The sequence below is a fragment of the Molossus molossus genome, unplaced genomic scaffold (assembly GCF_014108415.1).
Source record: "Molossus molossus isolate mMolMol1 unplaced genomic scaffold, mMolMol1.p scaffold_m16_p_21, whole genome shotgun sequence".
Classification (NCBI taxonomy): Eukaryota; Metazoa; Chordata; class Mammalia; order Chiroptera; family Molossidae; genus Molossus; species Molossus molossus.
In genome coordinates this window covers 41,517,525-41,527,783 of record NW_023425357.1, presented here as the reverse complement: position 1 = coordinate 41,527,783, position 10,259 = coordinate 41,517,525, and positions in this window count along the sequence as shown.

Sequence of the window (10,259 nt, the reverse complement as noted above, 5' to 3'; positions counted from 1 at the left end):
AGGGACACATCGAGTGGCCGCCACCCACACGACCCAACCAGGGCTGGGGACAAACTGCAGCCAAGGTACATGCCCTTAGCGGGAACCGAACCCGGGTCTCTGTGGACCGCAGGCTGATGCTCTAACCGCTGAGCCAAACCAGCCAGGGCCTATGTTTAACTTTTTAAGAATGCTGGATTGTTTTCCAAAGCATCTCCACCATTTTACAGTCCTATCAACATTGTGTGGGGGTTCCATTTTCTTCACATCCTTGATAACCCCTGTTATTGTATGTCTTTTTTATTACAGCCATCCTGGTGAGTGTGAAGTGATTCTCATTGTGTTTTTTTTTTTTTTTTTTATCCTCACCCGAGGACATTTTTCCATTTTTTGTTCAGATAGAGTGGGAGGGAGAGAGAGGAAGAGAGAGAGAGTGAGAGAAACATCGACGTGAAGGGACACATCGAATGGCTGCCACCCGCACGACCAACCAGGGCCGGGGACAAACTGCAACCGAAGTACATGCCCTTAGCGGGAACCGAACCCGGGTCTCTCCGGACTGCAGGCCGACGCTCCAACCGCTGAGCCAAACCAGGGCCTCTTTGTGGTTTTGATTTGCGTTTCCCATGACTAATGATGTTAGTATCTTTTCATGTGCTTATTGGCCATTAGTATGTCTTCTCTAGAGAAATGTCTATTAAGACACTTTTCCCAGATATTAATTGGGTTACTTTTTATTCTTTTTTTTTTTTAACTCATCTTTATTTTTGAATGTATTATACATGTCCCTTCCTTATTTTCCCCATTGTCCTCCTCCTCCCCAATCCTGCGCCCCTCCTGCCTTCCCCACATTATTTTTGGTGTAACTTTGATGTGGTTGTGGGAGGAGGCAATACGCGTTTACCTATGCTGCCATCATGATCGGAAGTGCTCTCTCTCTCTCTCTCTCTCTTTTTTAAATATGTAGCATATGTTTATTGAATCATCCATCTATAAACAAAAGGAGTTATTTTGTGTCCTTCAATAAATTTTGTATTTTTTTCTATAAATCTTCTATTACATATATTCCTATTGGAAACATAGAGATTTTCTTATAATTATAAATGGGATTTTTCCACTTTAATTGTGGTTTCTAATTTATCATTTTTTTTAAATCCTCACCCAAGGACATTTTTCCATATTTTGTTCAGATAGAGTGGGAGGGAGAGAGAGAGAAATATCGACGTGAAGGGGACACATCCAGTGGTTGCCACCCACATGACCCAACCAGGGCCGGGGACAAACTGCATCCGAGGTATGTGCCCTTAGCAGGAACCGAACCCGGGTCTCTCTGGACCGCAGGCCGACACTCTAACCGCTGAGCCAAACCTGCCAGTGCTAATTTCTTTCTCTTTTTTTTTTAAATTAATTTATCTATTTTTGTTACAAGATGTTTCTCTCCCACCCCCACTGATTCACTCCTCCCCTCCCTCCCCGCCCTGTCCCCAGCTTTGTTGTCCATGTCCATTGCTCATGCATACATACATATAAGTTCTGTGGTTTATCTCTCCCCCACCACCCCCTCTTCTGGGAATTGTCAGTCAGTTGACGAATGGATGAAAAAACAGTGGTACATATACACAATGGAGTACTATGCAGCTGTAAGAAAGAAAGATCTCTTATCCTTTGAGACGACATAAAGGGACCTGGAAAGTATTATCCTAAGTGAAACAAACCAAACAGAGAAAGACAAGTATCATATGATCCCACTTATTTGTGGAATATAATGAACGTAACAGTCTGAGGAATGGGGTAGTCCCAGAGATGTGGAAGTGGGGTACAGACTGACAATTCCCAGAAGAGGAGGTGGTGGGGGAGAGATAAACCACAGAACTTATATGCATGTATGCATGAGCAATGAACATGGACAACAAAGCTGGGGACAGGGTGAGGAGGGAGGGGGAGGGGTGAGTCAGTGGGGGAAAAAGGGGAAACATCTGTAACAAAAATAAATTAATAAATTTTAAAAAAATGATAAAAATAAAAATAAAGTAAAATACAAAAAAGAAATATTTTGAGGAGAATGAGTATTAGTTCTTCTTTGAATGTTCGTTAAAATTCCCTGTGAAGCCGTCCGGGCCTGGGCTTTTGTTTGCTAGGAGAGTCTTGATTACATCTTCAATGTCTTTAGTTGTTCAAGTTTTCTATCTCTTCTCGGTCCAGTTTTGAGAGACTAGGTGTTTCTAGAAATTTGTCCATTTTGCTTAGATTGTCCAATTTGTTGCTGTATAATTATTCATAATATTTGTTAACAATCCTGTGTATTTCTGTGGTGTCAGTTATTATTTCTCCTCTTTTATTTCTGATTTTGTGTATTTGGGTTCTCTCTCTTTGTTTCTTGGTGAGTCTAGCTAAGGGTCCATCAATCTTGTTTATCTTTTCGAAAAACCAGCTCTATGTTTCATTGATCCTTTGAATTGTTTTTTTTTGGTCTCTATGTCATTTATTTGTGCTCTGATCTTTACTATTTCCTTCCTTCTACTTGCTCTGGTGTTTTCTTTTTGTTTGCTTTCTAGTTCTTTAAGTTGTGAGGTTAGACAGTCAATTAGAAATTTTTCTTGTTGCTTGAAGTAGGTCTGTAGTGCTTTGAACTTCCCTCTTAGAACTGCTTTTAATGCATCCCATAGATATTGTGTTGTTGTGTGTTCATTTTCATTGGTTTCCAGGAAGTTTTTAATTTCTTCCTTGATCTCCACGATAACCCATTCATTGTTCAATAACATGCAATTTAGCCTCCATGTGTTCCAATGTCTTTGCATGTTCTTGTTGCAATTGATTTCTAGTTTCATGCCATTGTGATCTGAGAAGATGCTTGATATGATTGCAATCTTCTTGAACTTGTAGAGACTTAGTTTGTGCCCTAACATGTGGTCTGTCTTTGAGAATGTCCCATGTGCACTTGAGAAGAACGTGAATTCTGCAGTTTTGGGGTGTAATTCTCTGTAGATATCTATTATATCCATTTGATCTAGAGCTTCATTTAGAGTCTATGTTTCCTTGTTATTTTTTTGTCTAGAAGATCTATCCAGTGATGTGAGCAGGGTATTGAAATCCCTTGCTATGAACTTATATGCATGTACACATAAGCAATGGACATGGACAACAAAGCCGGGAATGGGGTTGAGAGGATGAGGAGGAGGGTGTCAATGGAGTAAAAAAGGTAAAACAGCTGTAACAAAAATAAAATTAAAAAAAAAAAAAAAGGAAATCCTTCGCTATAATTGTATTGCTGTTGATTTCTCCTTTGAAGTTCTCCAAAAGATTTTTAATATATGTTGGTGCTCCTATATTGGGTGCATATATGTTTATCAAGGTTATATCTTCCTGTTGGATAGATCCTTTCAATATTATGTAGTGGCCTTCTTTGTCTCTAGTTATGGCCTTCATTTTGAAATCTACTTTATCAGATATGAGTATTGCTACCCAGGTTTTTTTGTTTTTTGTTTTTCTTTCCATTTGCTTGAAAGATTTTTTTCCATCTCTTCACTTTCATCCTATGTGAGTCTTTTGTTGTGAGGTGGGTTTCTTGTAAACAACATATAAGTGAGTCATGCTTTCTTATCCAGTCAGCTACTCTATGTCTTTTTATCTGAGCATTCAATCCATTCACATTTAAGGTGATAATTGATATGTACTTATTTATTGACATTTTTGTTTGGTGTGGTGATATTTTTCTTCCTATTTTTTCTACTAATTACAGCAGTCCTTTTAGCGTATCTTGCTGTGCTGGTTTGGTGTTAATATATTCCCTTAGTTTTTTTTATTTTTATTTTTTATCCTCACCCGAGGACATTTTTCCATTTTTTGTTCAGGTAGAGTGGGAGGGAGAGAGAGGAACAGAGAGAGAGGAGAGAAACATCGACGTGAAGGGACACATCGAGTGGCTGCCACCCGCACGACCAACCAGGGCCGGGGACCAACCGCAACCGAGGTACGCGCCCCTAGCGGGAACCGAACCCAGGTCTCTCCAGACCTCAGGCCGACGCTCTAACCGCTGAGCCAAACCGGCCAGGGCGAAAGCTGTCTTTATTTGACCTTCTATTTTGAATGATAGCCTTGCTGGGTAGAGTAGGATTGGATTCAGATCCTTGTTTTTTATGACCTTGATTACTTCATGCCATTCCCTTCTGGCCTGTAGTGTTTCTGTTGAGAAGTCAGCTGAGAGCCTTATGGGGTTTCCTTTGTAGGTAACCTGTTGCTTATCTCTTGCTGCCTTTAGGGTTCTCTCTTTGTCTTTATTTTTTGGCATTTTAATTACTATATGTCTTGGTGTGGGCCTGTTTGGGTTCTTCTTACTTGGGGCTCTCTGTGCTTCTTGAACTTGAATGCCTTCTCCCTTCACCAAGTTAGGAAAGCTTTCTGTCACTATTTCTTCAAATATATTCTCTGATCCTTGCCCATTTTCTTCCTCTTTGGGGACTCCTATGATGTGAATGTTATTGCATTTCCAATTCTCCCACAGTTCTCTTAAGCTGTCTTCCTGTTTTTTAATTGTTTTTTCCTTTTGGTTTTCTGATTGGTTGATTTTTTTCTACCCTGTCTTCTAATTCACTGATCCAGTCCTCAGCTTCCTCTACTCTGCTGTTTAGTCCTTCCAATGTGTTCTTAATTTCTGCTGTGTCATTCTTCATTTCCATTTGGTTGGTTTTCAATGTTTCTATGGTGCTGATGTCCTTACTCATGCTGTTGAGCTTCCTCTGAACTCTACCTCTACTGCTGAACTCATGCTGCTGAACTCTACCTCGGATAATTTGCTTAGCTGCATTTCATTGATCTCATCTTCAATAGAGTTCTCTTGTTCTTTCATTTGGGATCTGTTTCTTTGTTTCACCATTTTGGCTATCTCAGTGGGTTTTGGAGCCTCCAAAATATTCCCTGTGGGTGTTGGTGTTCTGCTGTTTGTGGCTCCCTCTACTGGGTTTGGATGAGTCTGGGTGGGTCCATGTTAAACACCACTGTCAAGTCTTACTTTCCCGGGTAGATTTGCAAGCCCAGAAAAGGTTCAGTTATCCTCTAGCTTTTTCCTGATGGCTAGTAGTCTCAGTTACTTAGTGCCTTGGAATGTAGCCCTGTTGTTCTGCCTAAGAAGATTTCTAGAGGGTGGGATAGATGCTGGTTGTTAATGAGCCTCAATTTGCATTTCTTTGCCTCACCTGGGAAAGGCTGACTCTCAAGGGGTGGGGCGGCTGATGCTTTTCCTCACAGTTTGGGGAAGGAGCACCCTGGCCACTGTCCTTTGTGGGCACAACTCAGCAAAAACACTGAGTGCCCTCCATATCCCAGGTGTCCCCACAGAGTTCCAGCCCAGTCTGCCCTCCCTCTGCCATAGCCCCCAGGTGAGTGGCTGTGGTTATTTTAGTGCTCTGTCCCAGCTCTCTGCACTGTGGAGCAGGCTTGGTCTTTATTCCCCAAGGGCGCTGCTTACAACTAAGACTCCTGCTGGCCATGGGCTCCCAGCCTGCCAACCGCTCTGCCTCCACAGATACTACCAGTGTCCCTGGTTATATGGTCATGTCCTGCTGCTTTTCTGTTTTTTGTTTTTTTGTTTTTTGAGGATTTGTCTTTATTTTGGTTGTAATTCCCGTTTGGTTCTGGGAGATCGTATGCGTAGCTTCTAGTCACACTGCCTCCATTTTCACATCCTCTATGCCTATCTTGTGTGCAGCTGGGTTGCACAGGCCTTTCTGGTGCCCCTGTACCCTGCAGGTCCCGCGGGCGGGCAGCTGGACCACACCAGTCTTTCTCGGGCTCCAGCTTCCCACTGGTCGTGTGAGCTACTGGACCACACAGGGCTCTGTAGAGCCCCAGGTCCAGCTGCTGGCAGCTGGTGAGTGCTACTGCCCCGTGGGGCTCAACTCCTGCTCAGCTTTTGCTGTAGTTTTGGAGATGGGTCTCAGCTGCTGGTCTGTGATTCTGTTGCCTGGGGATGGATATCTGCTCCCCAGCCTCTGTTGCTGGGGGTATATATCGATTCTGATTGGGCTGCTACTATGGGGGATGGTACTGGGCTCCTGGCTGTCTGAGGCTTTTGTGACCAGCACCTTGGGAGCTCCACTACTGTGCACCGGTCTGTGTTGACACAGAGTGTCCACTGGTCCGATGGTGCCAGGTGCGCTGGTGGGCTGAGGTAGCTGGACCCTAACCGCTCCCACTGCCTCCTCCCAGGGAATCCCTGAGATCTTCCAAAATGGTGGGACCTCACAGCGGGGCAGGGAGAAGGGCCCTGAAGGGCCACTTACCGTGGTAGCCGGCTGCTACGTCCCCAGCACAGGAACCTTCTGCTCCAGGGTTCTGCACTGCTCGGGTTTGGTCGTCCACCTTCACGTCCACTCACACTCTCTCACACACTCGCTCACTCTCTCACACACTCACCCTCCCTCCGGTCCTGCCCGCCACCATCTTCACTGCTCTCTTTTTTTTAACCCTCTTCCAAGAACATTTTTCTATTTATCTTCAGATAGAGTGGGAGGGAGAGACGGAGAGAATCATCGACGTGAGAGAGACACATTGACTGGTTGCCTCCCGCACAACCCCGACCAGGGCTGGGAATGAACCACAACCGAGTTATATGCCCTCCAACAGAACTGAACCCATTGAACCCATGACTCATTGGTCTGTGGGCCAATGCTCTAACCACTGAACCAAAACGTGCCAGGGCTTCTTTTTAAAAAATTAAAAAAAAAACCTTATCTTTATTGGCCAGCTGTTGTGACTCCCTGGTTGAGCATCAACCCATGAATCAAGAGGTCACCTGTTCGATTCCCAGTCAAGGCACATGTCCAGGTTGTGGGCCAAATCCCCAGTGTGGGGCATTCAGGAGGTGGCCATTGATGTTCTTTCTCTCCATCTCCTGTCCTCTCTCTCTAAAATCAATGAAAAAAATATTAAAAACATTTATTATTTTTAAATGTATTACAGATTCCCCCCTTTTCTCCCCCATTGACCCCCTCATCCCCAATAACACCCCCTCCTGCCTTCCCTACACTGTTGTTTGTGTTCATAGAATTTCTTTGGTTTACTTCCCCTTGCCCTCCCTACCCCCTTCCCTTTGAGGTTCATCACAAATTTGTACAGCTTTATTCCTTCATCTTTTTCACCCATCCACCCAGCCCCCTCCCATCTGGCAACCAACAAAAAGTGCTCTGTATCTGTGAGTCTGTTTCTGCAAGATGGCGACGTAGGTAAACGCAGTATCGCGTCCTCCCACAACCACATCCAAGTTACAACAAAACTACAGAACAACCACCATTCAAAACCGCCTGAAATCAAGCCGAATGGAAGTCCTACAACTACGGAATTAAAAAAGCTGCATCGAGACTGGTAGGAGGGGCGGAGGCGGACGGGCTGGTCCCACACCCACATGTGACGGATAAAAGTCAGGAGGACACCTCGGCTGGGAAGGTCCTCCCTGAGGACTGAGGGGTCCCCGTCCCACACCAGGTGCCCTGCTCAGGGTTCCAGTGCCAGGAAGAGCAGTCCCCATAAATTCTGGCTGGAAAAATCAGCAGGAACTGAGGCTCAGGGAGGCTGACATGGCTGGAGCCCCAGGCAGCTCCTCTTAAAGGGCCCGCACACGGACTTATCGAACTCTCTCCCTCTAAGCTCGGAGGGGAGGCAGCTCGAGGGGCACCAGAGACATACAGGGAAGAACTGAGCTGTTTGGCACTGGAGCGAGGGCTGGAGAGGGGGCTTTCTCGGGGACAAACGTGCTATCAGAGGCCTTTGTTCCTTTGGTGAGCCCTTCCCTGGGGCGGCAGACAGAAGCCATATCTGGGACTCCAGCAACCTGGCTCACACTGGTAGCCCCGCCCTGGTGAATCCCTGAGGCCCCGCCCCACCCCACCCCCATCCAACTTTCAGGCCCACCCAAGCTGTTGGCACTTGCTTAACCATAGGATTGGCCTGACTTGGATCCTGCTTTAGGTTTTCCTAAATTTTTTCAAACAAGCAGCATCTGGTCTCAGCTAGCCCCATACCTCTCGTTAAGTAATACACAGAAACAAACACAGGGAGGTAGCCAAAATGAGGAGACAAAGAAACAGGTCCCAAATGAAAGAACAGAACAAAACCCCAAGAAAAGAACTAAGCGAAATAGAGATAAGCAACCTAAAAGATGCTGAGTTAAAAATACTGCTTATAAGGATGCTCAGTGAACTCAGTGAGGGCCTCAAGAGCATTAAAAAGGACCAGTCAGAAATGATCGATGCACAGTTAGAAACGAAGGAGGCTTTAACTGAAATAAAGAATAATTTACACAGCTTCAATAATAGAGTATGTAAATCCAAGGAGCAAATCATCGATTTGGAATATAAGGAAACAGAAAACGCCCAATCACAACAGCAAAAAGAAAAAAGGATCCAAAAAAATGAGGATAGTGTAAGGAGCCTCTGGGACGACCTCAAGCGTGCCAACATTCGCATCTTGGGGGTGCCGGAAGGAGAAGAGAGAGAACAAGAAATCGAAAACCTGTTTGAAACAATAATGGCAGAAAACTTTCCTAACTTGGTGAAGGAAACAGACATACAAGTCCAGGAAGCACAGAGAGTCCCAAACAAGATGAACCCCAAGAGGCCCACACCAAGACACATCATCATCAAAATGCAAAAGGTTCAAGACAAAGAGAGAATCTTAAAAGCAGCAAGAGAAAGGCAGCTAGTTACCTACAAGGGAGTTCCCATTAGGCTGTCAGCTGATTTCTCAAAAGAAACTTTGCAGGCCAGAAGGGAGGGGCAAGAAATATTCAGAGTGATGGAAAGCGAGAACCTACAACCAAGGTTACTCTATCCTGCAAAGCTGTCATTTAGAATCGATGGCCATATAAAGACTTTCCCAGACAAGAAAAAGTTAAAGGAGTTCATCACCACCAAACCGTTATTATATGAAATGATGAAGGGTCTTTTTGAAGAAAAAGATAAAATATATGAACAAACAAAATGGCAATGAATACATATCTATCAACAATGGAATCTACAAACAAAATGAACAGATAGAACAGAAACATCCTCATAGATACAGAGAACATTTTGTTGGTTGCCAGATGGGAGGGGGTTTGGGGGAATGGGTGAAAAAGGTGAATGGATTAAGAAGTACAAATTGGTTGCTAAACTGGCAAACCTCAAAGGGAAAGGGGCTGGGGGGGTGGGAAGAAATAAACCAAAGAACTTATATGCATAACCAATGGACACAGACAATAGTGTGTCGGAAAAGGCAGGAGGGAGGCGGGAGTGGGGAGGAGGGAGTCAATGGGGGAAAATGTGGAACATCTGTAATACATTCTACATTCAAAAATAAAGATTTAAAAAAAAATAAAAATAAAATAAAATAAAATATGAGTCTGTTTCTGTTCTGCTTGCTCATTTTGTTTGTATATTTAATTGTTGACAGATATGTATTAATTGCCACTTTATTGTTCATATTTTTGTTCTTCTTTTTCTTCAAGAAGACTCTACAACATTTCATATAATACTGGTGATAAATCCCTTTAGCTTTTTCTTGTCTGGGAAACTCTCGATATGTCCATCGATTCTAAATGATAGCTTTGCAGGATAGAGTAATCTTGGTTATAGGTCACTGCTTTTCATCACTTTGAATATCTCTTACCAGTCCTTTCTGGCCTGCAAAATTTCTTTTGAGAAATCAGCTGACAGTCTTATGGGAGCTCCTTTGTAGGTAACAAACTGCTTTTCTTTTTTTTTTTAATCCTCACCCGAGGACATTTTTCCATTTCTTGTTCAGATAGAGTGAGAGGGAGAGAGAGGAAGAGGGAGAGAGAGAAACATCAACGTGAAAGGGACACATCAAGTAGTTGTCACCCGCACGACTCAACCAGGGCCAGGGACAAACTGCAACCGAGGTACGTGCCCTTAGTGGGAACTGAATCCCGGTCTCTCTGGACCACAGGCCAACACTTAAACCACTGAGCCAAACTGGCCAGGGCACAAACTGCTTTTCTTTTGCTGCTTTTAAGATTCTCTCTTAGTCTTTAACCTTTGGCATTTTGATGATCATGTGTCTTGGTGTGGGCCTCTTTGGACTCATCTTGTTTGGGACTCTCTGTGCTTCCTGGACTTGTATGTCTGTTTGCTTCACCAAGTTAAGGAAGTTTTTTGTCATTATTTTTTTCAAATAGGTTTTCAATTTCTTTCTCTCTCTCTCCTCTTTCTGGCAGCACCCCCCCGCCCCCACCATATTGTGAATGTTGGTACGCTTTAACTTGTCCCAGAGGCTCCTTGCAGTGTCCT